Raw genomic sequence first — 16,062 nt, forward strand, 5'->3', positions numbered from 1 at the left:
TACTAGTCCATGATCCTATCACCCCTGGAGAGGGAGTCATCGCTACCACTCAGATCTGGCGGTATGATTTCATGATCTTCGAGGAATCGTACGCCCGTATATTCTCAACTCTAGCTAGTCTAAGAAAGGTTAGACCCGTGGAACCTGGCCACGAGCATACACCATTAGGGCCTAACAGGAGCAAGTTTTGCCTGTATCATACAGGAGCTCTGGGGCATGACATAGAAGAGTGTTATGCCTTCAAGCTTGAACTGGAACATAAGATCAGTACCGAAGAGATCTTGGTCATCCTACCACGACAATACTAAGAAGGAAAGAGGACGAGAGTGAGTGAGTTCGTAAGCACAGCAACTCACGGAACTGTATTTTTGGGTAGATAGTAGGTGTCCCCATTTTTGCACATAAAAAGTTACCCCCCTCCTCATAAATATTGTAAGGAGCCGCGCCGACCAGACGTCCCTATAGAGGGATACGCGGGAAGCCCCAGCCGGGCCTGGTCTAGGGATGTCTATAGCTAGGTTAGTTTAAAGGATACTTTGGATATGTATATCCTTCTTTTGTAAAACAAACTACGACAGGGCCTGATTTTCCTTGGTGGGATACGTAGGCAGTCTACGTAAGACTCAGCCCCTACATAATATAAATTAGAAATTCCCCCCATTCGTTTAAATTCTATAATAAGGGAAGGGTTGCCATGGTAAGTCAGCCATAAAGCCGATTAGACCAAGATCCATCCAAACATCAAAAGCCCACAAACACCCGAGCCTTTAAGACAGAGGATCAAAAGTGTTCAAGCCTAATATGTGACTTTATGTGCTATGTGCGCTTTAAATACCAATTTGTGATATCTTGTTTTTGTACTTTATGACCAGTAATTAACATTATCTACTGTTGAGTTATTCTTGTCTTATAGAACGAGGCTGATTAACGTAGCACTGAAAGCTGACATACTTTACAAGATCAAAAGCCGTGTTAGCATCCCTCGCAGACAAAGGCAAAGAGAAGATAACTGGTACTCTCGATAACGGAACTGAACTCGCTCTCCACGAAGGAGATGCCCAAGACCCACCGGAGGTGTCATCTCCAGAAGATGTGATTGCGACGGTACTGACTGTTGTGACGGAGCTCCAAAAAAAGGTAGCCACGAGTGAAGCCGCAAAAATAGGCAAGGACGCCTCGACAGAGGAAAGAAGGCCTCCTCCTCCATTCCCTTCCCTGAGCTTGCCAATACCCGATCATTTCCCCATATACCCACCAAGAACTGTCCCATCTCTACTAAGCTCCACTAACCCAAATCATATCGGAACTTCTTACCATACTCCTCCCCCAGCAAAATACACTCTTGTCCCAGGGACCACCCACTCAGTTCCTTCTTACCAGGTTCCCTATTTTGTTGGTCCGGTAGGCCAGTTGCGTGCTCCAGCTCTACCAACTGGGCAAACCACTACTGCATCGCTCAACCACACCACTAACCAGGTTTCGTTCTTCACTCCCAACATCCCCAGTGAATGCTCTCTGGGGCACAAGGAACTAGACCATTGCCAAGAAATGGAAAAAGCCTGGAGAACTGAACAGGATAAGCGGGAAAGAGATATAGAGAAAAAGATGGAAAAATTACTGGAGAAATCCAACAGATCTACAAGAAAGGCTACAGGCCTAAGATATGATGACCTATGCATGCACCTAGATTTAGACTTACCAGAGGGGTTTAAAATCCTGAAATTTGAAATGTTCGATGGAGCAGGTAATCCCAAGGCACATCTCCGATCCTACTGTGACCAATTAGTTGGAGTGAAGAAAAATGAACCGCTGATCATGCGACTATTCAGTCGTAGCCTAAATGGAGAGGCCGCTGAATGGTTCGCAACTCAAGATATACGACAATGGCATGTCTGGGAAGACATGGCGGAATCCTTCACGGAAAGGTTTCGCTTTAACGTCGAAACGGTGCCCGACCGCTATTATCTGGAAAAGGTCAAACATAAATCAATAGAAAACTATAGGGAATTTGCCAATAGGTAGAGGGCCGAGGCGACCCGTGTGCGCCCCTCCAATGTGTGAAAGAGAATTAGTCTTTGTGTTCATCAGGTCCCAAGAACTTGATTTCTACGACAGAATGTTGTCTATGGCCGGAAGACCATTTGCTGAATTGGTCAAAATGGGAGAGGCTATAGAAGATGGCCTCAAATCTGGGAAAATAGTTAGCATCTTCAATAAGGCATCGGGGCAAGCTGCTTTAGGAATCCTCTGCAAGAAGAAAGAGGACGTGGCCAGCGTATCCCACACCCCAAATCCAAGCCCAAAAGAACCGTAATCCACCCACATAGCTGCACCCCTCATAAATTATCCAACACCTGTGTACTACGCACATCCCAACTTTACCACCACTGTACCAGCTTACACGGCTCCGCCCAGTGTCCGTGTGTCCGCTCCCACCTACCAAGAACCACCCTAGCGGAATTATCGCCCAAATAACCCACTGCAGGCCTATCAACCGCCATAAAATTATCAAAACCAACCGCTACCCCCAACATACAATGCTCCACATCCTGATTTTGAGAGGAGGCCAGTAAGAGAGCTCACCACACTCCTCGAGCCCAGGGCTCGATTCTTCGTAAGGTTATTGGCCGCGGGTTTAATTCAGAAGGTTCCGTCGAAACCAGCACAGCCGGGAAATAGATTTTACCGGGCCGATCAGACCTGCGCCTATCATTCAAGAGGAAATGGGCACAACACTGAAGATTGTATAAATCTCAAGCACAAAATCCAAGATCTGATTGACAAGAGAGAAATCGTCTTGGAAACTACAGCTCCCAATGTGAACACAAACCCGTTGCCCAACCATGGAAACAATGGAGTCCACATGATTGAAAAGAATGAGGATTGGGAAGCTTGCAGAGCATTAATTCCCAAAGTGATCGAATCCTTAGGGCATAAAGTGGCCTCCCTCATACTCCAGGAGCCCCTGAATTTTAAGGTTCTGGTCCCAACACCGAAAACCACGGCAATGATGCCAAGATTCAAAGCCTTGATGCCAGCACCCATAGTGGCTCAGGTGGCACACCCAGACGTTCCCACAAAGCCAATTGCTGCACAAGCAGCCATGGCCTAAGGCATGACCCACTTCGAAAGATGTTACACTCTTGAGGAATTAGCTCAGAACACTGTAAGAAAGGAAAAAACCCAAAAGAGAGCAATGACTGAATGAGAAAATGAGGACTTCTGGAGGCGTATGCAGCCGAAAGATTACTCCATTATCGAACACTTAAAGAAAACACCAGTGCAAATATTGGTGCTTTCATTGCTAGCCAGCCCCCTATCACACAGGCAGGCCCTCATGAGAGTATTGAACGAAGCAGACGTACCAGCCGGTACAAGCAGTGAGGACCTGGTTGGGCTAGTAGCCCATATCATTGGAGAACACAAAATCTGCTTCTCCAAAGAGGATCTGTCGGTAGAAGGAACTACTCGTAACAGAGCCCTTAATATCACCGTGGAATGTCACGGCAAAGCAGTAGGGAGGGTGCTGGTAGATAATGGATCAGGCCTCAATATTTTCCCTGTCACCACATTAACCCAACTTGGCTGCGACGTAAGCATGGTTCGTCAAAGTGGAATGAACGTCAGAGGGTTTGACAGGTCTCTCAGTGATTCCCTTAGAGAGATAGACCTACAGATCCAAGTTAGGCCCGCATCCTTCATAGTAGAATTTCAGGTCATGGCAATCATTGCCAACTACAATATGCTCTTGGGAAGACCCTGGATACACTCCGCCGGTGCAATCCCGTCAACCCTGCACCAAGCCATGAAGTTTGAATGGCAAGGACGGGAAATTGTTGTGGCAGCTGAGAAGGATAATCAGAGATGCCCCTACAATATCGTTCCTATGATCGAAGGGAGCCCTCACTCGCCAAACTTTCATGTGATGGAATATGTTGGGGCCACTCATGCAGAGGAAGAGGCGGGAGGCCCATCCCAGCTGTCTACAGAATGATTGCCTCCACCATGCTGAAAAATGGCTTCGAAACAGGCAAAGGCCTAGGAAGGAACCTTAGAGGGATAACGAAGCCTGTCCCATTCCCAAAGGAAAACTACCACTTCGGTCTAGGGTATACTCCTAGTGAAAACGAGCTCACAAGGGCGATAAAAAGAGAGCCCAAAACGAGGAACTTACCTCGTCCAGTTTCGGGTCTGTACCAGTCGTTCCCCAGAAAGGTATCGACACTGAACAAAGAAGAAATGGATGGGAGTCTCGAGTCGCTATTTCAGGAAAAGGGATGCTACGCAATCATTGAAGAAGATCAAGAGGCGCCCGGCATACGCAGTCTAAGGCCAGGAGAGCGCCTGAACAATTGGACGTCCACCCCCTCTTGGTTCCTTAGTAGAGAGATGGATTTTTCCTTAAAACCTTTTGCAAAAAAATGGTGACATCGGCCGAGGCCTGAATGATCACCTTTTTTCTAAATTACTTCATAATGTATAAAAATGGAAATGGTCCGACGTTGTTCCGAACCAGGACCACAGTTGTAGCCAATTGCTTTTGAATTAATGAAAAGCCTCGATTTTCACGAAACGACTATCTTTATCAGATAATAATAATAATAATAATAATAATAATAATAATAATAATAATAATAATAATAATAATAATAATAATAATAATAATAATAAAGGTTTTCTAACTAAATGCACATAATAGGTAATAATAAACCTAACCTTACTCTGCCTCACCTTTTCAGTAGTAACTATAATAAAACAACCGAAAATGTCATGACGTGTCGTGAAACGAACGAGGAAAATGGGCCGTAATAAAATGAGGAGTACAATGAATCAACAATAATGCCAAAGGGATTGGCTGAAGAATTGGAAGAGTTGGAAGAAAAGAGAAAGCCAAATATGGATGAGACTGAGGTAATCAACCTCGGTGACGAGGAGGACGTTAAGGAGACGTGAATCAGTGCCCATTTAGGGGCTTCACAGAAGGAAGAGCTCATAGCTCTATTAAAGGAATATGTAGATATCTTTGCCTGGTCATACGCAGATATGCCGGGTTTGAGCACTGAAATCGTAGCTCACATATTGCCTATTAAGGAAGGTTTCGCACTAGTCAAGTAGAAGACTCGGACATTTAAGCCTGACTTGAGCATTAGGATAAAGGATGACGTGGAGAAACAAATCGAATCCGGGATAGTGAAAGTGACATCCTACCCGAATTGGGTGGCTAACATAGTACCAGTACCCAAAAAGGATGAAAAGATCCGAATCTGTGTGGACTACCGAGATCTCAACCGGGTCAGTCCAAAAGACAACTTCCCACTTCTAAACATCCACATCCTGATAGACAATTGCGCCAAGCATGAGCTGCAGTCATTCATGGATTGTTTCGCTGGGTACCACCAGATACTCATGAGTGAAGAAGATGTTGAAAAAATAGCCTTCATCACCCCTTGAGGAGTCTACCACTGCAGGGTGATGCCGTTTGGCCACAAAAACAACGGGGCCACGTACATGAGAGCCATGACTACCCTGTTCCATGATATGATGCATCGAGAGATTGAGGTCTATATGGACGATGTCATCATAAAATCAAGGGAAAGTTCGGAGCATACTATGCATTTGCATAAGTGCTTCAACAGACTTCGCAAATTCAATTTAAAATTGAATCCCGCAAAGTGCGCATTTAGAGTGCCTGCAGTGCTGGGATTTATATTTAGCCGCAGGGGCATCAAACTAGACCCTACCAAGATTAAAGCAATTCAAGAGCTACCGCTTCCCGAAACCAAGAAAGAGGTCATGAGTTTCTTGGGAAGGTTGAACTACATTGGATGATTCATAGCCCAGTCGACTGTGATTATAGAGCCAATCCACAAGTTGCTCAAGAAAGACGCTCCCACAAATTGGACAGAAAAATGCCAAGAGGCATTCAACAGGATCAAGAGATACCTTTCCAATCCTCCCGTCTTGGTGCCACCCAGGCCAGGGAGCCCTCTGTTACTGTACCTGTTAGTATCAGAGAAAGCTTTTTGGTGCATGCTCGCCCAGCATGATGAAGAGGGCAAAAAGGAACGTGCCATCTACTACTTGAGTAAGAAGTTTACCTCTTGCGAAGCGCGGTACACTCTCGTAGAGAAAACCTGTTGCACTTTGACCTGGATCGCCCAAAACTTAGGGCACAACCTAGCAGTGTTCACCACTCACTTCATCTCCCAAATGGATCCGCTAAGATACATCTTCCGGCAACCAATGCCCATAGGAAAATTAGCTAAGTGGCAAATGCTGCTGAGCGAATTCGACATCGTGTACGTAGCGCAAAAGGCGATCAAAGGACAGGCCTTAGCAGACTTCTTGGTGGAAAGTCCCGTGGATGATGAACTAGAACCATTACGGACTTTTTTTCTCGGACGAGGAGGTGATGGCCATGGAAGAAGAGGTAATAGAACTGTATTCGGGCTGGAGACTGTTCTTCGATGGAGCAGTCAATTACAAAGGATCAGGCATCGGAGCCGTATTGATATCAGAAACAGGTCAATATTATCCGATGGCCGCAAAGCTCAACTTTAGGTGTACCAACAATATGGCAGAATGCGAAGCATGTATCCTAGGCCTCAGGATGGCACTGGATATGAACATATAAGAATTGTTGGTAATCGGGGACTCCGATCTGCTCATCAATCAAGTAAAAGGAAATTGGGCAACCAAAAATGATAAAATACTCCCATATGTGAATCTGGCATAGAGATTGTGCGGAATATTCAAGAGTATTGACTTCAGGCATACGCCAAGGGCTCAAAACGAGTTCGCAGATGCATTAGCCACGATAGCGTCTATAATCCAACATCCTGAAAGCACCCACATTGATCCGTTGGAAATCACACTGAGGGAAGAGCAGGCACACTGCACCTATGTAGAGGCTGAGCCAAATGGCCAACCATAGTATGTCGACATCAAGACCTACCTGGAAAAGGAAGAATATCCACCGGAGAATTCGGCAATGTCAAGCCCCAAAGCCTACCTAAACGTGACCGGCATCTGACGTCATGAACAACATCGGAAGAACCTAAAAGATGCACAATGACATTTGAACCCGCCAGGTTCAATAATCACCTCCAATAGTTTATAAAATAAATTTAAACAAGTCATGATGTAAGAATAAAATCAGCGGAAGTCTTTATAATTTAAATAATTCAACCAAAACATGATAGCGTGCCCAAAAGAGTTAAACAACAACTCTTCTTCTACCCACATTCGAATGTATTCTAAGGAGCTTCTAAGAATAAGGAATAAACGTCTAACTCATTGGGATGCAGCACGGAAACTAATATAAATAAATGGAATCAATAAATGGGGTGTCCGACGAACAAGCATGTGGGCTCACTAAATTAGCAGCATCAGCAAGTTCTCCTAAATGTTTTGAATGTCACGAACCTACTCTTCTTCGTTACCTAACATACCATCAAAAACAACAATGGTATGCCTGAGTACTTCGTACTCAGTGAATGCCTCGGGGACAACAAGTGATATGAACATAAAGTGTAATAACATATAAAGAAATCAGTTCTGAGGATAGTGTGACACAATATGGAAACGATTATTGCCTTGTTTATCTCAATGAAAGACAATTATCAAAAACGAGTTATAAAGTCCTTGTCAAGTTCCAACCTCCAAATATGCAATTTAAGTTGATCATGATTATTAACAACAGTTCCATTAAAAGATAGGAATATCACACTTGCCAATACAGGCCCAAAAATCAATCATAACGAAGGGATGACCTTTGAGGTTCCCTAATCATAGCAGCGTATCACAACGAAATATGAAATTCAACGGTGGCTATCCTTCCTCCAGAACAGCTAGGCATAATCACACCCCAGGTAGGGAACCCGAAAATGGCCACTCTTCCTCTCGAATGGCTAGGCATTATCACACTAGGATCCATAGTAGCTACCCTTTCTCCCAAGTAGCTAGGCAAAACACAACAACCAATTTTTATAGCATAGAAGCCAATTCATAATTCATTTGTAATGTAGTCACATCATCAATTGTCATTAAGGTTCATTATGCCATATTGAAAGAATAAGTCATTTCAATCAATGTTTTGAAAACGTTTAACTTCTTTACGAAAGATTTCCATGTCCTAATTCATCAATGAGAATATCATTACCAACCCTCAACCATCATTATTAAGCATCTCTTATAGAGGAAAACGTTCATAATATCATATACATATATAGGGTTTGTTACAATCTAGGTTTAATGTGGGTTTGTCCCCTCACACACCTTAACCACCTTTTAGACATGAATTAGAGTTCAAGAAACATGAAAAGATTACTTTTCTTTTTATTCATTAAAGAACCTTGAATGAAATTTATACTTCCAACAATAGTTTCAAAAAGTGATTTTCATTCAAAATAAGTTTTCAAAAGAGAGACATACCTTATTATGTTAAACGAAGTTTAACAATTCACTTTTCTAATGAAGAACCCAAAACCCTAGTTTGAATCACTTTAGAAAGAATTATGTTGCAAACCCTTGTTGTGGGGAGGTTGATAGGAAAATAACACGTTGTTCTATGGTTTAGAGAATGAGGGAAATCTGATTTATCGAGTTAAGGGATGAATTTATATAAATCCTAGCTTGGCAAGGTCTGTGCTTGACACGAAAGTGGACTAGAAAAGCTGAAAGCTGATTTTTCCCCATCTCGCCACCATCCTCGCAAGGCACGGACTTGGGCGAGCCGAGAAACTCTCTCCCCGTTTTCTCGCCTTGGCCTCACTTTACTGGTATATGGCACTCAAAATAAGCCTAGCTCATCCCATTTCTCGAGCAGCAAGACCTAGAAACAAGCCCGAAAGTCTACCAACTTGTCTGGCTCGCTAAGGTTCGTGCTTGGCAAGACTTGAAGACGAGCCGGGACAAGCTTCCTTTATGAATTCCTATGCATGCGAAACCCTTAGTACGAACTCCATATCCACCATACGAATCAACATACTCACGAATCATGGACGTGGCTTAGCTTAGAGGTACGAGGAGTTATAAACTATTTATCACCAAAATCATCCAGAAAGGTTTCACATAACAAAAATATGATATGCTAACCCTCAGTTATTAATTCACATTTAACCCGAATCTATGGAATGTTACATTATTCCCCCCTTAGGATTATTCGTCCTCGAATTAAAGTAAGGCTTAAGGTTTTCACGAAGATCAAGAATAATCAACGACCCAAGGTTTTAACACGTACTTGAAATAGGGAATAAGTGAGGGTATCTCTTCTTCATGTCCTTCTCTACTTCCCAAGTCGCTCCTTCGGTATTATGGTTTCGCCACAACACTTTAACCGACGCTACATCCTTCGTTCTCAACCTTCTAACTTGGCGATCTAAAATCTGAACTTGTTCTTCTTCATAAGACAAGGATTCATCAATCTCAAATTCTTCATGGTTCAACACATGAGAAGGATCAGGTTTATACAACCTCAACATTGAAATGTGAAACCCCGGATGAACCATGGACATCTCAGCCAGTAATTTCAACTCATAAGCTACCTTCCCAACTCTTCTAGTAATCTCATAAGGGTCAATGAAAAGAGGACTAAGCTTGCCCTTTCTACCAAACCACATTACTCTCTTCATCGGCGACACTTTCAAGAATACGTTGCCACCAACAAGAACTGTAGCTCACGTCGCTTCATGTCCGTATAAGACTTTTGTCTACTCTGAGCTATCTTGAGTGGTTGCACAATAAGATTAACTTTCTCGATTGCTTCATGAACTGAGTCAGGATCCAACAATTCTACTTCAGTTGGCTCAAACCAACCAATTAGTGACCGGCAACGCCTCCCATAAAAAGCCTCATAAGGAGCCATCTGAATACTCGCTTGATAACTGCTGTTGTACGCGAATTCCATATGAGGTAAATGTTCATCCCAATTTCCTCCGAAATCTATAGCACAAGCTCGCAAAGATATCTTCCAAAGTACGAATAGTTCTCTGCCCTCGCCCGTCGAGTTTGAGGATGAAAGGCGATGCTCAATTTCACTTTAGTTCCCAAACCTTTCTGAAAGGATGTCCACAAATGAGCAGTGAATTGCGTACCTTTGTTAGATATGATGGATGTTGGAATCCCATGCAATCTAACTATCTCCTTTAGATACAGCTTGGTGTACATCGCCGCGGTATATGATGTCTTCACAGGAGAAAATGGGCAGACTTTGTGAGTCTATCCACTATTACCCAAATCGAATCAAACTTGGCCTTTGTACGGGGTAAACCCACAACGAAATCCATATTGATCTCTTCCCACTTCCACTGCGAAATTTCGATATTCTGAGCCAGGCCTCCAGGCCTTTGACGTTCAGCTTTCACCTACTGACAATTTAAACACTTAGCCACAAAGTTAGAAATATCAACTTTCATGCTTTTCCACCAATAGTGTTGCTTCAAGTCTTTATACATTTTGGTGGATCCCGGATGCATGAATACTTAGAACTATGAGCCTCCATCATTAATTCTTGTCGAAGACCATCAACATCAGGAACACACAATCGTCCTTGCAGCCTCAGAACACTATCACCAGTACCAACAGTAAATGAAGTGTACTCACCCCTTTCCACTCCATCTCTCAGCTTTACCAAAAGTTCATCATCATATTGCTTGGATTTTATCCTTTCCACCAAGTTAGACCGTAATGACGTGATTCCTACTAACTCCCCATCTTCAGTTTCATCAAGTCTGACCCCAAGACTAGTAAGTCTTCGAATTTCCCTCCCAATGGGCATGTCATGTGCACGCAAATAAGCTAACGTGCCCATAGACTTCCTACTCAAAGCATCAACAACCACATTAGCCTTACCAGGATGATACAAAATGTTCAAGTCATAATCTTTCAACCACTCCAACCACCTCATCTGCCTGACATTCAACTCTCGCTATTTGAAGATGTATTGCAAGCTCTTACGGTCAGTAAAAACATCACAATGCTCACCATACAAATAATGACGCCAAATTTTCAAGGCAAATACCAAGGCAGCCAACTCCAAGTCATGAGTCGGATAATTCTTCTCATGCTTCTTTAACTGTCGCGAAGCATAATCAATCACCTTACCATTCTGCATCAATACACAATCCAAACCAATTCTAGAAGCATCACAGTGCACCACATATCCCCTAGACCAAGAAGGTAAAGTCAAAATAGGAGCTGAAGTCAACTTTGTCTTAAGTTCTTGGAAACTCTTTTCACAAGCATCGGACCACTACAACACGCAGTCTTCTGCGTCAATTTAGTCAATGGAGAGGCTATTGACGAAAAGCCTTCCACAAACTTTCGATAATAATTTGCCAAACCCAAGAAACTACGAATTTTCGTCGCACTAGTTGGTCTAGGCCAATCCTTAATCGCTGAAATTTTATGAGGGTCTACTTTAATGCCGTCACCAGTCACCACATGACTAAAGAAAGCCACAGAATCAAGCCAGAATTCACACTTGCATAAAGCTCGTTTTCCTCAAGTGTTGTCAAAGTTATCCTCAAGTGATTTGCATGATCCTCATGACTTATAGAATACACCAAAATATCATCAATAAACACAATAATGAAGCGGTCTAGATAAGGCTTAAACACACGATTCATCAAATTCATGAATGCGGCGAGTACACATTAGTCAACCCAAAGGACATGACTAGAAACTCAAAGTGCCCATAACGAGTACGGAAAGCGGTTTTCGGGATATCCTTGTCCTTTATCTTCAATTGGTGATACCCAAACCTCAGGTCAATCTTTGAAAAGAACTTAGCACCCTGAAGTTGGTCAAATAGATCATCTATCTTAGGCAAAGGATATTTATTCTTAATGGTCTTTTTATTAAGTTGACGATAATCAACACACATCCTAAGGGAACCATCTTTCTTTCTAACAAACAAGACTGGAGCACCCCAAGGTGAGGAACTTGGTCGGATGAAACCTTTATCCAACAAGTCCTTCAACTGATCCTTTAACTCCCTTAGCTCCGCTGGAGCCACACGATAAGGTGGAATAGAAATACGTTGGGTGTCGGGAATAACATCAATCCTAAAATCAATAACCCTATTAGGAGGGATACCAGGGAGATCTTCGGGAAACACATTGGGATAATCACTAACTATGGGAACAAATGCATATTCAGGTACTAAGGCTTTTGTATCATTAACAGCAACCAAATGGTAAATACACCCCTTAGTAATCATTTTATGAGCCTTAAGATAAAAAATAAATTTACCCCTTGGCTTAGCAATTTCACCCTCCCACATGATAACAGGCTCATCGGGAAAGGCGAAACGAACTAACTTATAGCGACAATCCACATTCGCATAACACGCGGACAACCAGTCCATCCCCATAATTATATCAAAATCCACCATCTCAAGTTCATACAAATCAGCCACGGTCTCACGTCTCTTAATCATAACAACACAATTTCTATACACTCTAGAAGCAATAATAGGAACACCAGAAGGTGTATCAACAGCAAAAGGTTCCAACAAAGGTTCGGGTTTCATACCCATATCAAGAGAAAAATAAGGGGTCACATAGGATAAAGTTGAACTCGGATCAATCAATGAGTAAGCATCGCGAGAACGAGATGGTAAGGATACCGTAATCACACCGTCGAAGCCTTACCGCTCCCCTACGAGTCAACCCATAAAGTCGAGTTGTCCCTCCACCAGAAGTATTAGCAACTTCCTTTCCTTTGCCGTTATTACGAGCATTCTGATTATTATTGTTAGCATTACCAGCAGGCAGATTTTTAGCAGATGCAGAAGTAGGCGAATCATTCTTTTGGTTATTCATACCAACCAGTCAAGATAGGGTGCCTATAAGAGTCAAGCTCTTCTGTCAGGATTTAGAAAGCCATCCAGTCTCAGACTTAGCCACGACTTATCCTGTTTTGTCCTTTTTCACTAAAAAAAATCGCAACCGGTCAGATACACACCGAGAAGTCTGAAGATGTTCCCGCATAAGGGATACACTCTTCTCCAGTAGGTCGAACTACAGGTGACCTGATTCCCAAGAACCAGGGATATGTAGGAAAAACCAAGCCCCGAGAGTCGATCACATCCTAACAAGTCTTCTGGGGAAACCTGATCACAACATTCGGATCCCCGAAAAGTTTCTCTCCAAATCACTTGAAGGTCCTTAGTTGAGTCGAAATATAAGTGGCCTAAATTCTCACATGACATGAGATATGTAGGAATCCCAAAAACTAGGGTCCAGCCACATATGTGAAAATTGCATAGAGACAAAGGGTACAAGGAGCCGGGTCAGTCAAAAATTAGGGTTAGTCAAATTTCGTTGCTCAGGGATGGTCCTGCCATCCCCGAACACCGAAGGGGCAGTTGTTGACACCTAATTTTTGACCTCCCCTAATATATTTTAATCACTCAGAGTTCCCGGGTAGTAAATAAATGAGCTCAGCATTTCTAAAGCCTTAAATGATTTTTTACAAATTGTCCAGGTTAATGTTTTCTTTCCCTTAAATTAATAAATGAGACTTTCATGCATCATAAATTTATTTAGAAATTAATGAGTATTTTTATAAATATTTTATATGATTTTGTTAAACTTAATTGAATTAGAAAAAAAGAAAAAAAAAAAGAGAAGGATTTTTATTTAGTTAGTTATTTTAAAAATTATCAATTTTTTTACAAATACTTCGTTCCCTTTTAATCTTTTAAAGTCTGAATAATTTAAGTAAATTAGATAATTAACCATTTTTACCCTTTAAATTTCTGATTTTTTTAATAATCTGCAGGATTTATCAAAAATGGGCATAGTTACCCATAAATGTTTTAATTAGGTTAATTAATTAATTAAGTGGTGACTACTGTAAATTGATCATTTTTATAAATATATTTTTCCTTGGCCATAATTAAATTAGCAAAAAAATGATTTACAAAAATTAGAGTTATTTTGCAAAATAAGTCTGTTAATGTTTTATTTCAAATAAACTAGTTTAATTTTTTTTTAAATTGCTAATTATATAGTTTAATGTTTTAATTATACTGTCTAATCCATTAAGGCCATTTTAGGCCCATAAATAATTTGACAAACTTTTCTTTAATTATATTAATAAAATAATTACGGCCTAATTGTTTTAATAATTAATACTTTTTCAGTTTTAATGATTTTCTATAATTACTCGTTTTATGTATCGGATATGCGTATGTATACACCAAGTGTACATATATATACACAAGGTATATATATGTATACACTTGGTGTATACATAGGGCCATTTAATATTAAGACACGGATTTGGACCGAGTCCAGCCCAAACAAGGCTGTGACCTGGCCTAAACCCCTTTAATTCAAAAAATATCAAGCCCCCCCCCCCCTCCCACACCCCTCGTTTTTTATTTTCTTTTATTTTCTACCTGCCCCCTACCCCGCCTCTCTCTCTCTCTCTCTCTCTCTCTCTCTCTCTCTCCATGAAACCCTAGACGCCCCCCTAAAATCCTCACCTCTCTCATGTCAAAAATGGTATGTTCGCAGATATGGGTTGACATGCACAGTAGTTGCATGCCAATAATGGTGAAAGCTTTAATGTTTACTCGATTTCTAGGCTCAATCTTACCCGAATGTGGTAAAATCTTCACTTTACTATATTGTTTTCCAATTTTTTGTCAAAATCATTTTTGTTTGCTGTTTTTAAGATTATTTTCGTTGGTATTACTCTATTGGTTCATTTTCATTAGTCCAGATCGACCTAAGAGGGCCAGATCTGACCGTGTATTTACTTGTTTATGATCTGGATCGTTTGTTTGTTGGTTGATATTTGTCCCACACCGGTGTTTGTTGATTTCATTTTGAACTTCGAGGTTCTATAAATAGAACCCCAGTCTTTGCACAAAACAAGGTCTAGTTTTTGAGAAAAAAGTCGACAACTGGAAAAAAATAGTAAGGAAATAGATATAGAAAAGAATTTTAGAAAAGGAAGTGAAAAACTTAGATTTTTCAAAAAGACTTCCTAGTAAAAAAAATTTAGAAAAACCTAAACCAAAGAGTTGGGTTTTTTTTTTTTTTTTTTAGTCAAAATATTTGGTCCTCATTTGTTTGCTTTCTTCATGTGTGGCTGAGTTTGTTGATTTGGAAACACAGAGGCTCTCAAATCCATTCTTCCCTTGGCTGCGTGTTTAAAAGGTAAATCTTAATTTAGTTTATTTCATTTTTATCTAGTATTTAATATTTTGCTTAGTTTGAGTATGTTTGTAGGTTGATTATGTTTATATGTTCATGTCTTGTTGGGTTCTGTGTTTAATGTGTGATCTATTTGGTAAAAACAGAATAAAAATAGATGAAAATGTCATGTTAAAGTTCTTTTAAAGGGAAGGATGACTGTTGAACTGTTTTTGGTCTTGTTTATTCATGTAATCTTGAGACCTTGTGAAGTTGTAAGTAAGGTGTTGTGCCAATGCTTTTACCCTTCCCCTTGCCTTTTCTCTTGAACATTGCTGGTTTGCTGAGCATAATCTCAAGTGGATTGAATGTGATAAGTTCAGTGTAGTTTTTTTTTTGTTTAAAGAGAAAAAAAAAGGATGAGGGAGGTGAAACAGTCTATGTATAGTATAGTTGGACCTGGTTGAATTGATGATAGTGTGTGTTTGTGATCATAATTAAATATCACTATTTTTCTAGTCAGCCATGAACTACACTATTTGTGAAGTGATGCCTCTTGGAAAAAAAATGTTAACTAGGCTGTTGGGATTTGACCAGTGCTTCTAGATATGGCCTCTGATGTTTTCTTCCTTTTTTTTGGGATTGAATGAGTGGAGGAAGATAAAAATATGTATATTTTGTGTTGAATCTCTAAGTGTGATAATGGTGTGTCCCATTTCTCCTTTCCTCTTAAACAATCATACACCTAGAATAGGATAGGGCAAGATAAGCTAATTGTTGTTGGTTGTCTAATAATATAACTAAAGTGTAGTAGGATTATGCCCCCAGGTTTATGGTTTGCTGGTTTGTTCATGGTTGTGACTGTGCTTGTTCATCACCTAATGTAGATTGTGTGTCATCACCAATGACTTGT

The 16,062-nt window shown here is 41.1% G+C and overlaps 1 long non-coding RNA gene across 1 annotated transcript in view; it reads left to right on the forward strand.

The window, feature by feature from the left end:
- The window catches only part of LOC132036622 (uncharacterized), a 40,757-nt gene extending 25,400 nt beyond the window's left edge, over positions 1 to 15,357 (forward strand). Inside the window, exon 2 of the long non-coding RNA XR_009409628.1 lies at positions 15,246 to 15,357. This is a non-coding gene — a long non-coding RNA (uncharacterized LOC132036622). The remainder of the gene's footprint in view (positions 1 to 15,245) is intronic.
- The last annotated feature ends 705 nt before the right edge of the window (positions 15,358 to 16,062 follow it).

Source organism: Lycium ferocissimum, chromosome 11, assembly GCF_029784015.1.
Source record: "Lycium ferocissimum isolate CSIRO_LF1 chromosome 11, AGI_CSIRO_Lferr_CH_V1, whole genome shotgun sequence".
Taxonomy (NCBI): Eukaryota; Viridiplantae; Streptophyta; class Magnoliopsida; order Solanales; family Solanaceae; genus Lycium; species Lycium ferocissimum.